The sequence below is a fragment of the Dunckerocampus dactyliophorus genome, chromosome 7, assembly GCF_027744805.1.
Source record: "Dunckerocampus dactyliophorus isolate RoL2022-P2 chromosome 7, RoL_Ddac_1.1, whole genome shotgun sequence".
Taxonomy (NCBI): domain Eukaryota; kingdom Metazoa; phylum Chordata; class Actinopteri; order Syngnathiformes; family Syngnathidae; genus Dunckerocampus; species Dunckerocampus dactyliophorus.
In genome coordinates this window covers 16872321-16886375 of record NC_072825.1, presented here as the reverse complement: position 1 = coordinate 16886375, position 14055 = coordinate 16872321, and the positions used below count along the sequence as shown (strand labels likewise).

The window sequence follows — 14055 nt, the reverse complement described above, 5'->3', positions numbered from 1 at the left end:
CTACAGCCAGGGAGAGGAGCCATGCCTGTCACTCTTTCACACACAGACACAATGCAGACAGTGACTCTCTGCTTGCTTGGCTCGACTCCAGCTCAAGTGCTCTATTTCAGTTTGTATGATATTTAAAGTTAGTTGGTAGACTTGTTTCATTATGTACGCAGTGCATTTGTCAAGACAGAGTTGAAAGCGGATCGTGTCGCGATGGTCAATGACTCTCCTCCAGACGCGTTTTTTTTTAGGGTTTCCTCAGCTCAGCTCTTATCTAAAGTTACTTGGTAAACTTGTTTCGTTACGTACACATTCGGTGCATTTGACAAGACAGAGCTGTAAACGGCTCCTGTTGCGTCGGTCACTGCCTGTGTTTTGTTTTTGTTTTTTTCCCCCGTCTGCTTGCTTCTAATTTGGCTGGTGATATAAAGTCAGTTGGAAAACTTTGCTTCGAGTACTGAACGCGGTGCTTTTGAGAAAACTTCAGTGGCTGACAGATTATTCCCCTGTTTGCCATCACTAAATGTTTGCATGAAACACCAACTTCACACAGATCACTAAAAATAATTAAATAATAAAATCTTACAGGTCACTTACACACATACACAGTACACAAATAGCTGAATAATAAACTATAAATATAGCAACTTCTGATCAATCCATGTCAATTTTTGACTTAAAATAATGTACCGATTTAAGCCTCACCCATTTTGGGTTAAACCACGCCCAATTCTGGCTTATGCCGCGCCCACTCCGAGTACAGATAAGGATGAAGATGCCGAAGAGTTACTCTAAGGAAAGCCAGCGGTGTGAATGAACCCAGGATATATGCAGTGTGAAAATCTCGCCACTCAGTTTGCATTTTCCAGACAATGATTTGCTAACTCATCAAATACCGTAATTATTCTGTGTAGAAAACGTATAATTGCATAGCATATTGGTCATGTACAATGTCCTGGTCAGCAAGTATTCACTCAGTATGTCATAAGTCAAATGTGTGTTTGTACAACCTTTCAACTTTACTTGAAAACATACTAAAACTACTTGGTCAAAGCTTTCATTTATGAAAGATAAGTGGAGAGTGGGGCACAAGTCAAGAGCTGTGGTATTGACTTGTACCCTCAGAAGAGGAAGACGCTTTATTAATTGTTTGAGTTATTACAAAAATATTTGTTTATTGAATTGGATGGCAAATGCCTTGTGAATTTGTGGTATAAGCCTCTGTACATAGGCAGTTGTTTCTGCAGAAAACACATCTCATTCACCCTAATAAGTGTGAGGTATATTGCAAAGAGACGAGGGAGGGTTCTGGAGCTGTATCTAATCTAATAAAAATAACAATCACTTTTATTGCAAATGCTGATCCGAAATGAGAGGAGACTGAACATCAAGCTAGTAGGAGTGTTTGTAAGGGGAGCTAGCCCAATAGACATTGTTATGGGGGTCTCAATTACTCATGGATTCTTGCCATTCGCTACAAAAAGCAGGGCTCTACTGTACTGTAGTAGCAGTGTAAACCCCAGAACAACAAGCGGTAACAACACAATGACAAACACTATCCAGCCAATGATGAGATCCTGTTGGTACGTATTTACATACGCACTCAATCAATTCATTAACAGCACATAACTGCTGCTCTGGAAAAACATGCTGCAAAGCCAAAGTAGCAAGTTTTTGGAGCGAAAAGCATGGACTGAATGTGTGGCTTAACCGTGCATGTGGTGCTGGCATGCTTTTATTTTGATGGGCGGACTTAACGAATACAGGAAGTGTTACGCCGAGTTTGCCTGAGTGATGTCAAAGATCGTAACGTGGTTGTTTTTTCAGTTGAGATTTTATTTTATTATTTTGACAAAAGTAAACATGTACAGCAACTGTGGCGCATCACGATCAAGTACATTTCCAGAATGAAAGGAAATAAAAGTATCCAAATGGTAAACTAGGTGTTTCCTACAAGATTCAGATCATTAATTGGATGAGAGGCTTGTTTTATCTGATGTTGAGCTACATTGTTAACTATGCCTTGCTGACCTTTTGAACCAACTCATATAGAGGTACATAATACCACAGAATAGAAGTTGGACTACCTCAAGTTCTCAGGTTTTGGACAGATGTGCACGTCTGATGGCGCTCTCAGAGGTCCAAGGAATGCTCAGGTCGTTGGTGTGCAAGCTCAGATACTTGAAAAACGACAGGGAACATCGCTTACCACCTTCATACTGCACGTAGAATGTGTAAACCTATGTGTTACTGATATGTTTGAATTGGTAAAATGCTGGTTATTTATTAGTTATCATTTACTGTTGGAGTCATGGGTCTACTGCTTGTAACAGCCCCAGACCATGTGTTGCCCTAAATGGCAAACACTGCGGGTGGTGTTGTTCACGTTGTTATGGGAAAGTACCAATAAATATCACACAATGTTTTTATGTGTTTGCATTTATCTAATTACAGCTCCATTCATTTTGGTACAAGATCCCACTAAATGCTTATGAGAACATGCTCTGTGAGTGAACAAACATCCACTCTCTCACAAGTGTGTGTGTCTGTGTTCGGTGGTGGGGGTGTCAAAACAGCTTAGTTTCAAATGCTCCAGTTAATCAGGAACAGCAAATGTTTTGACTGCCTTAACATGCATGTTAGCCCACAGCGACACACACAGTGACTTCAACGGCTCAAATAAAGCACGGCAGCTCCAAAAAGTAATTTGACTGGGGCCCAACAAAAGGAGTGTTTTCATAGGATAATCCTAGGCTTGGGATCGCAGGGGTCTGATTTTGTGTGTGTGTGTGAGTAGGTGTGTGCTTGCATGTGTGAGTGTGCTTTATTAAAGATTTCATTAGCAGGGAATAGGCGATGTTTGGCCTGGCTGGTCACCTCTGGCTCAGGGACAAGGATGTGAAAGCCAACTCAACAGTTTCAAAGGATGCAAATCATAGCAGATGTATGGAGTTTTAATTGTGTCTGTTTATATATTCTGTCATACTGACGGACGCTACTTCTTTTTCGAGTACAGTGTGCGTGTGCGTGCGTGTGTTTTCTGCACAGTTGCACTCAATAACCATAACTACAAGTAAGTACACAGTGTGTCCCTTTCCAATGTACGTCAGTTAATTCATATCTCTGTGTGGAGTTTGCATGTTCTTCCAATGATTGTGTGCAATTTTCCAGGTACTCCGCCATCCTCCCACACCCAAAAAACAGACATGTTAGGCTAATCGGAGCCTCTAATTTGTCAATAGGTGTGAATGTGACTGTGAACGGTTGTGTCCTGTGATTGACTGGCATCTAGTCCAAGGTGGAGCCCACCTCTCCTCTGATGCCAGTTGGGATAGGCTCCAGCTCACCCAGACCCTAATGAGAGTAAGCATTATAGAACAGTGATTCTCTACTGGTGGCTCATTGCCCGGGAAAAAAAAGAAAGAAATAAGAAAATAATGTAATGACTCGTCCGTGAATGCACCTCGCTTTCTTGTCTGTTGTCTGTGCTACTCACTTGCTACGGGCACCTTTGTCCAGTTTGAGCAGGAGGCAAAGGACATGGATTGGGGACTTAACGTGTCGTCCATTACTCAGGAAATGGCGGCGTGCTGATAGCAGGTGTGGAGCACACTGTCGCAGATATCTGCGGGAGAAGAGCGTGCCATAAAAAGACAGACAGCGTCTCACCACTGCAGCGCATGTTGTGTTACATGGGGGAATTCCGCCCACAGTGTAGACTCCCAAGTATGTTGGGAAAGCAGACTGGGAGGCGCTTTCTGCATAATTCAAACTATTGGTCCAGGTGGGGGGATGGTCTACAGAAGAAATGCCCCCCCCCTGCTATAACAGTATTAAACTTACCTACTGAGTTAATTAGAAAAAAGTTACATTTGTATATTGAAATATTTTTGAACTGCACTTTGTTTATCTGAAGAACCACTGGACTCGCTTGATTTTCTTGAAGATGTTTCACCTCTCATCCAGGTCCAAGTCCAGTTGCTCTCATTCAACTCACATATACCATGTACTAAAAACGATTACAGAAAGTTTTTGTTGTTGTTTGTCTATATGTGCCCTGCGATTGGCTGGCGGCCAATATTGTTATTTTGCATTACCTGAAATTCAAACTGCACTTAAATGCCTCTTCATTAAATATAAGACATTTGAAAAATTTGATTTGAAAAATGTCCACAATCTGGTCGCTGCATGTCAGTAAGGAGTGATGGTCGGTCTTGCAGCCAAAGCAGTTGAGAACCACAGTTATAAACAATGGCTGGATGAATGCCCTTACTGCTTAACCCCTGGCACAATTAAAGCAAAATACAGTATATGTATGCTGAGTGTCTACAATGAAATCGACATTATAACTGCCTTTTGGCCATTCTTCCAAAAGCATGCTTATTTGATAGGCCATGTGAGGTTGAAACAAGATGGTGATTAACATTTAAAGAACAAAATGCTTTCAAGTCCATAGGTGACGACAGATATTGTAAAAACATTTAGCAACTGCTCTCTCAACTGAAACATGTGTCAAAAGAAAAAAAGGACAGGTTCACAGTCTTTTTCACATTTTCTTCCCAGAAAATGTAATTAAGGTTAAGTTATCTGTCAATGTCAATATGAACTGAACTGAATAGTGAACATTCATTTTACAGTAAGTGTTCTCGTATAATGTACTCAACCTGCACAGCCTTGAAACGGAAAGAGCTCTAGTCAAAAATAACAAGGGAAATTGATGAAAGTGAGAAAAGAAAGAGGAGATAAAGAGATTCAGTCAAAGGGACCAAGCGATAAGTCAAAGAGGCGGCAACATATGGGAGAATCCCTCAGGCCATTCTTTCAATTATCTCTATGGTCCCTGGTGAAGGCAGCATTCGGCCACCTATTCACGAACCTTCACACCTTGCCACCTCACAGTCCCACCAGCAAAGAGAACGAACAGCTTTAAGAAAATCACCACACATCCCAATGATTCAGGTCATAAAGTCACAAAAACAAGTCTTAAAGTAATAAAAACTCCCACAAATCAATAAAATTGGCTGTCATGTAAGGAGCCATTATTGTGTTTATGTATCGTTGCTTGGACGAGAAGACTCTGGGGTGTGTCCATGTATACACTCAAAAGATAGATTTACTTTTAAAAAGACCTCTTTGGGGTGTGTTTTGATGAAATATGTCTGTAAAACGGCCGCACGGTGGCTGAATGGTTAGCATGTTGGCCACGCGGTCAGGAGATCGGGAAGATCTGGATTCGAATCTCCGCTTGTGAGGAGTTTTCATGTTCTCCCCGTGGGTTTTCTCCGGGTACTCCGGTTTCCTCTCACATTCCAAAAACATGCATGTTAGTGTGAGTGGTTGTTTGTCTATATGTGCCCCTGGCGACCAATCCAGGGTGTACCCCGCCTCTCGCCCAAAGTCAGCTAGGATAGGCTGCAGCATACCCCCGCGACCCTAGTGAGGATAAGCGGCATAGAAAATGGATGGATGGATGTCTGTAAAACAGTGTGTTTATTTCTGCTAAAAAAAACAAATGCAAATACAAGGTTTTTTTTTCCCTAATCCAACTTTTCACACCCCAAAATGTTATCTCACACTACCTAGTTCAGAAGTCTTGCTTTAGTTGCATGCTGTCAATTGACCACCTCACTTCACTATATCTATGGTATTTGTAACTTATATATACTATACAAACGACAAACTGAAGTGTCCAACAAAACTGGAATGCCTTTCATAACTTTTGAGTGTGAGTAGGTTTCTTAATAAAATATCGTTTCTCCTCAACATACACTAAAGCATCCAGACACACTCCTTAATGAATGAATTAATCAATCAGGAGTTGGACTGGACCCCTTATTCTGCCCTGAATCTTTTGGACAAATGTATGCAAACTCTGCATGATTGTACATCTGGCCATGTTCTAATGTCTGTATTTTCGTGGCGAAACCCTATAAGTACAATTAGCGCCATAAGCACTATTTGACAAACCATCTCATCGCTGTCTCTGTTGTCTGCTGTGAGGCAATATTAGATCATTGGACAATCTATCAAGAAGTGTTGGAGCGCTCAGCACTTTCAGTGGTGTAACTGAGGTGGAGGAGCTTTGACAGGAGCTTTTAAGAGGCACAGAATCCATTAGACAAAGGTCGTTGCAAAGTGGCCAACTATTAAAAATGCAGAAGCACCATTATTGCCTCATCCAACAGAGAACTTCTGGTTCCTTCACTGCATCACTCGTTATTTCTCTCACTCACTGGATATCTATGCTGCTTCTTCATCTGTTTTTTCTACAGCCATCTGTTCTAGTTTTGATATCATTCCCTTCTTTCTTGTTCATTTCTTTTCCAGATAGGTGTTAACCAATCTTGCCCTGCATGCCCTGACCCACTGAATCTTTCCTAACAAAGACAGGCTCAGCAGGGACTACTGTACGGGGACAAAAATAGAACAGCCCACAGAGAATAATAAAAGGACATATATGGCTGGTTAGGAGAGTCCCTTATGCAGTAAGAACTACATAAGCCTGGCACACTGAACAGATGGTAGGAGAGAGAGAGGGAGAGTCAGAGAACCCAGAGCACAGTGGGAGAGAGGTAGAATGGAGAAGGGTAGGGTATTAAAAGCAGGCACCAGAAGGACTTTCTCTATTCTCTGTGTTGGCATATGACGCTATCAAGAGCAGACCTCAGCAACCGGCAGAAGAGCCACTGTAGGTCTTACAAAAAGCACACGCCAAAATCGTCACTGTTAGTAGTAAAAGTACAACTGATGTACGCCATGAGCAGAATGCACGCTGTGCCATAAACCCTGTGTTTACTTTGCACACCACACTTCCGTTCATACACGTGTGTATGTGTGTGATGTGCACTGCATAATTTACGGCTTCTGTATCTACTAAGGTGCCATGCTTTATGTATGAATCAGAAAACCAGAAGAAAATCAGCAACATATAAAGGAAGACTAGGTTACCCTGTTTCCTTTTGCCTCTGTGAAACCAAGATTCATCTTTTGATCGACATCTGTTGGTTGGTTTGTTTGCTAGGAAACTTTGTGGAGGGATGGTACGTGCGGATAAAGAACAGACGAACATTTTGGTTCTCGTTTCAGAGTTTGAGTCCATCTACGACATTATTCCGCATGACTAGAAAGAAGACTGCTAACTAACAGACAAACACGGAACGCTATATACTCATTTTCACTTTTGTATTGTATTGTATTGTACTTTATTTATCCCACAGCAGGGAAATTCACTTGTTACAGCAGCAAGCAAGATACGCAAGTAAAGAATACATAGTGACACATGGTTCAAGTGGTGCAGGTGTTGTACAGCCTGACAGCGGTCGGTATGAAGGACCTGCGGAAGGGCTATGTATTGCTTTTTCTGTCACAATGGAGCCATTCCCTTCACCCCACAGTCGAAAATAGTCCTAATTATTCAGGAAGTAGCCTGGTAACATACGGACGGACAAACGTAAATACGTGACAGTTCAACCTTGGCGCAGATCGGTGTTTTACTGGGTGGCAATTAAATGTTTTTGAGTTCACCATTTGCCGGTCTTTATGGGGTTTATGAAGCCAACCACTGACCATATTTACATATTTTTCTAGGGCATAATAGAGAGTAATTGAATGTGAAAAGCTCATTTTAAAAAGCATGCAATATTCCATTTAGATGTCCGGGCGTGTCTGCATGTGTCATTACTTTGATATGGGCTGAACGCTGTTTCTCATCACCCTAATTAAAGCGCGGCAAGTGCCACTGAGCACATTAGCACACTGATCTACAGCAAACTAATGATCGGCTGGTTGATAGTGTGACTTTTTTTCTTCTTCCAGCTCTCTCTTATCTTGTGCTTAATGATTATCTTCAAAGAGCCACACCGTAAGACCACTATTGGGGAGATTTCCCCCCTCCAAAGTTGAACTGTGAAGGTGGTAGATGACAGTTCAGTTTCTGTGTAAACACAAGGTCTCAACTCATTTTTGAAAGAGAAGAATGGGGTCATATGTCAAGAAGGGAGGATTAGGAAGGCATGTTGTGTTCATGATCTTATTATTTCGTCCTAAAAAGAAGAAAAGGGAATAAAGCATACCTTTACACCCCTGTTAAAAGTCTCGCTGCATGACTGTTGTTATTGTTTTTTTTAAATTGATTTTTGTTAGGAGGCCACATTGCCTGCTCCCACCCACTAAAATGTAACATTATTAAGGAGTGCTCAGCATCTAACAAAAATCACAAAACTACCACAAAAGGAAAATATTGTTTTTAAGAATGGTTGTAACCACCATTTGAACCATCTTGTTTCAATTTAACAAATCATTCAGAGAGCAATGTAATCTTCCTTACAGACAATGCCCAACCTCCAACCCTCTTACGCACATGATTAAGTGCCACCAGTCACACATAGGAGAGGATGGGCTCCAGCCTCCTGTTAATGTGCAACAACTGCACCTATAGCCCATTATGAAGACTGAGAAGGAGCAATTCTGTGCTTAATATTCTCACATTCGCACGCACACACACGCACACAGTGATCTAGCTGAGTGCTGTTGGTTTGGTCATTTTGTAACTGCCTTTGTGTGCAGGGGGTGCAAGTTTAAAGATCGCTTTTGTGAGGCCGAGAAGCCTGTGCATATAAACCCGTGCATGTACATGATTGATTTCCACAAGAGAAGAGGCCCTGGTCTCTGGAATCAAGATTAATAAGAAGCCATTTACATCTCCAATCACATCACTGAGCAACAGAGGGAGTATGTGAACGAGTCGGAGGGGGTGGAGGGAGTAGCATGAGAAAAATCTCTACAGAGACTTAAAAAAATACTACTGTTAAGTAGCAATAATTCAGTAAAACTGTCTTTGTTTTTTTTTTTTTTATTTCCACCAAAAATGTTTTTAAATGTCTGTTTTGGATTATCCGGAGACAGCAGGGTAGTCACATCCATCATTTATTTATTCTATGCACTAAATGTTTTTACTATGGACTTGCAATATGATGGGTGTACATTATCTGCCAAGTGACTGTGTGTACATAAGCAGTTGTGCTAAAGCCAGCATATTATCATACTGTATGCATTGTATGCCGATGTTCATTAATATGCTATCTGCCTTTTAAAGAAAGAAAGACGGTTAAAGACTGGGAAAGACTGGGAAAAATGTCGGAAAATGCTGCAATGTTCATGCCAGGCAAGTAGCGTATTATTCTTTATCAATATATATTCATCTATTTTCAGTTGAGACATCCCATACAAGAAAAACATGACAGCTACCTACACACTTCATTTCATACACAAAACAATTACACAAACATCCAACCCAACCCCTTACACACACCACACACAAACAACTGTTATGCTGGGACTCACAAAGCTGTAATGACAGCAAGCTGCACTGACAAGGAGGTCGGGCAGGTGAGAACACACACACACACACACACACACACACACACACACACACAAACATACTTATATGTTGACACACACCGGATATGTTTGTGCACATCTGTTTCACACAAATAAAATGTGCCCAACCAACTCATGTGATGCTCACACACACACACACACACACACACACACACACACACACACTGGCTGCTGGAGACACAGCTGCACATGCAGTCCCGGATATAAAGCCAAAATATTAGATTAATATATGGATGCAAACCAGTGATGTAAAGTTATGGGAAGCGAGTCAGCGCCTCGGACATGAACCTCACTGCACATCAGTGATGTAAACACATCATTTCACACCAGTGACATGCTGTGAGGTTCATGGCTGGTGAGGCGCTGACTGCTTTGGATTGAATACAGGTTGCTCATTAAGAGGATAACCAGGAAAGAAGAGAATAATTTATTTTTGCTATATTCAAATACTTCTTAGTAGCATATTTTTGCAGCTGAAAAACATTTGTGGTCTTCCCTTTTATTTGTATGTGAAGTACATGCGTCCTATCCTTCTCCAAGAAAACCTCTGTTACTTTGTTGGATATATCATCCTCCATCTTGGCAGTCAAATTCATACATTCATTCAGCAGAGCATAAAAATATATTGAATGCAGTTGACTTGTTGCTGACTGTAGGGGACGCTACTGTTTGTGTATTTCAATAAAGTTTTTTTAAAAAGCTGGCATTGGCTTCTCCTGTCCATAGAGGGACGACAGTGACAAGCACCTTCCAGTTTATGCACGCCCACGCCACTTCAGGGTGAGGGTAACAAATTTTGCTGGATGACAATTGTGCTACAAATTATTGCAGATAAATGATATTATTGTCAACATTATTTTGAGATTGTTTTTTCATTCATGTAAGGATAATATACGGCGTACCAATGTGAGTACACCGTATCAAAAGCAATCAACTGTAATTTCTCAACATCATTTAACATTGTAATTGGAATGTCAACAGCTTTTAAATAAAATAAACATGTGCGGAAACATGATGTAAAAAAAAATAGTTGCCCAAAGTGTATTGATTACAAAAAATGTATTAGTAGAAAACTGAAACTCAATGTGAATCATGGACACTATAAAATCGATTTTTAAATTAGTGTCACTTTCATTATCGTCTTAATATTGACAAAAAAACTGAGAAATAACCCGAAAATACTCTGAAGTTCACATTTGGTTGCAATGCAGATGTCAGCTCATTTCCACAATCACTTCTTTGATTCACTTTTAGCAACATTGTGTGTGGAATACGCTGTTTACGTTTAATGAGGTGTAACATTTTGTCAACGTACATGTTTTGGATGCAGCAAAATTGTTTTGATTGTTTTGCAAAACGGATCACATCAGATCGTGTTTTATACACAGGCATGAAGAAAGTATTCAATCATGTAGCACACGACACACACAGCTAACGAGTGCACACTGCACTTTTTCTAGCGCCCCGCCTCTCCCCACTGGGACAAAGAGACAGAATGACTAGCAGGAGGGTTCACTCACTCCGTTCACTCCGCTATAGAGCCAACGTGCTCAGACAGATGCCCAGAGTGAACTCTCTTGTTATCCAGCCTGTTTGATAGAGAGGAAGAAAACAACCACACATCCACATGTCAATATATCAAGGCTGGCAAAATGATCAAGTTTGTTTTTCGTTATTGTGCAGTTAATGGATTTATTGATTATACCGGCTATATAAGTCATGGTGTATAATAAATCTTTCTGCAAACACTGTATTGGAGACATGCTGACAAACAGAAATCACCATTCAACTGTGTGGAGTGCACTCAGCCTAGGCTCAACAGATTACGTTCAGGTCGTGCAGAAGAGATAGTCACGCCTCATCTCATGTTTCTGCCCTATATCTGATCAGGAAATGTGCAAATTCAGCGATTTTTCACATAGAAAAATGTTAAAAACAACTGAAATCGTACAGAAAACACATTTGTAAGGCTCTGCCTCAACTGCCTCGCCTGCCCGCACGCCACTGTCTCTCACACACACACTTGCAGGGACAACTAACACGCAACACTTGGGATGGCTGGACACAATTTGATTTGACCTTGACAGCAGGGTGAGGGACCGGTGTTGCGGGAGATGATGTGCCGGTCTAGGCCAGATGCCTGTTGCAGATACTTGAGAGAAATGAGATGACCTTGAACTGATCGAGATAAATGATAGAAGGGACAGCGTTTGGTGACATCAACGACGTGACTGACATCAAATGTTCAACTTAATCTAACATACATGGGCATGAGATATGAGATATGATACATGTGTGATAAAGTTTTACATTCTCATATTCCTTGAGGAACTGCTGTTTCTTTATTATTTCTGTCAATAAATGCACATTTGTTTAAAGTCACTTTAACACAAACGTGTTAAAAACGTTTTAGCGAGGTTTGTAATATTTTATGAAAAAAAAAGGCCAAAATGTATTTGAGTACTTCTAGCGCACAAATGTGAACATGTGCAGCTAAAGTGTGTAACTCATCAAACAATATTGCACATCAAAATAGGTTGCGTTAGTCACCAGCACAGTTTCTCCTTTTATCCACTGAATCTAAATATCTGCTACTGTTTAGGCTAACTGGATGTTTGCGCATTAGCATTTGTCACTAAAATACTAGCATTTATTCTGCCTACTCACTACTTGTATGCAGATCAAGGCATCAAGTATTGTAATCCAATAAAATGTAATACGTCTTTAATTTATCCAATTGTGCATCTCCAGCAGTTTTCAGGCACTGTCGTAAAATCAGCTTAACCACAACTTGAGGCTACAGCCTGCGTGTTCACGTTAACAAGCAGTCAAAACATATTCAATGTGGTAACAATTTATTTTAATCAGTGATCTTTTGTTTTCAATTCCATTTGTTTCTTGGCCTCAGTCTCTCGCTCTGTCTCTCTCTCTGGACAAGATTAGAGAACAACTAAAAGCAAATTTGAATGTGGCTCTGTGGAGGAGTGGGGGTGTAGGATGAAGACAAAATGATTGTGTTAACAGTGAGTGCATTTAAAAAAAATGCACATTCATTTCTATAAATTCAGAAAATAAACAGTTGAAATGCAGTATTTATTGCAGATCCCCAAAAAAGTTTATTTATAAGCATAATAGGTCTGCCAAATCCAACAGACTTTACTAAACGTAATTTTGGGAACGAAACCATGAAGTTGTTGTGTGTTATATTTGTAGTTTGTGCCGATGTCATTGTTGTGAGATTTTTTATGTGCAACTTCCCGAGAGTTTTTGATGTATCAACATGGATTTACTCTATTTCTTTATTGTTATGAGTGTGTAGTGTTCCAAAACCTTTCCAATCAATGGTGTCTACACATTACTGGCATCAGTATAGCAAAAAATGTCTCAATTTATATGTAATCTTATCAGATTTGCCTTGAATTTCTATACAACGTCATTAGTTTAATTTGACTTAGATCCAGGTTCCAGTTTTGGCAGAAATTAACATTTTTACATGGAAAAGCCAATATACCCTCATCAGATGCTTCTATCTCATTCCATATTCATCCAATCTGGTTTCACTTTCAGCTTCCAGTTGTATCAATGTGGGGTCAAATAGGAGGTAAACGTTTCAATGACATCCAAGGGAACAAAATGTTTAAAAAAAACACTTTTTGGTTCAACTGGTACAACACGCAAATATTTCAGTCTGGGCTTTCTTTGTGCTCTTCTTTAAACATTCGATGGAACACTGGTTAGTGTACGCCCCAGTTAACGTATTTTTTTTGGTTTACATTGGAAAATGTATGCAAAAATGTTTTATGTTTTATTGATACCCTGCATGAGTGCTCGTGTGTTCGAACATTTTTTTTTAATGACAAAACATGCCTGTTAGAATGCTGTCTGTTAGAATGCTCTCAAACTGGAAACCCGCTTCGTCGCCCGTCTGTGACATCATCACCAGTTGCCTCTGTAGATTTTTGTAGACTAACACAGTTATGCCACAAGTCTCGCCTTTCCTTATTAATCACGGCTGAAAAATAACTCACAGTGGAGCCAAACAAAGTTGCAAGTACCAGAATTTTGACAATGTGGATATCCCTTCCTTCTCCTATCTCACTGCTCTTCATTGCCATCTTTGTCAACAATCAAGTCTTAAAATTAAGGTAAAAGTAACGTATGCCTTTTCATTCGTAATTTAGATGCATTTGTTTTGTTATGCACGTGTTGTTTTCTGCATGTAAAACTATAATTGATCTATAGCAAAAGTGTCAACATTTTTGGGTGTCTGGAACGGATAAATTGGAATTGGATTATTTCGTATTTTGGAAAAATTGATTCAGTTAGCGTGCGTTTCAGGTTTTATCGGACCTTCTGGAACGGATTAATGATGCTAACTGAGGTTCTACTGTGCGTGACGTGCTCAGTGTAGCTCTGGCTTAGAAATATAAAGGAAATGAAAAGATAAAAAGAGGTCTAAAATATTATCACCAGCATTGGGGATAAAAAGCCATTGCCTTGCACAGTCGACAAATTGGTTAAGGTGCAACACATTTTTACCTGATCTTCCCACACACTATTCATCGAATAAGATAATCTCCAAATACCTGAAGCATCCCACTCCTACACTTTCATCTTCTCTTCTCCCACCATCGACGTCTCTTGCCTACTGACCTACTCGCATTGCTA

General features: G+C 40.3%; 1 protein-coding gene across 4 annotated transcripts in view; it reads right to left on the bottom strand.

The window, feature by feature from the left end:
* LOC129185738 (RNA-binding motif, single-stranded-interacting protein 3-like) overlaps positions 1–14055 on the bottom strand; it is a 172510-nt gene that overhangs the window by 156330 nt on the left and 2125 nt on the right. The window lies entirely within an intron of this gene.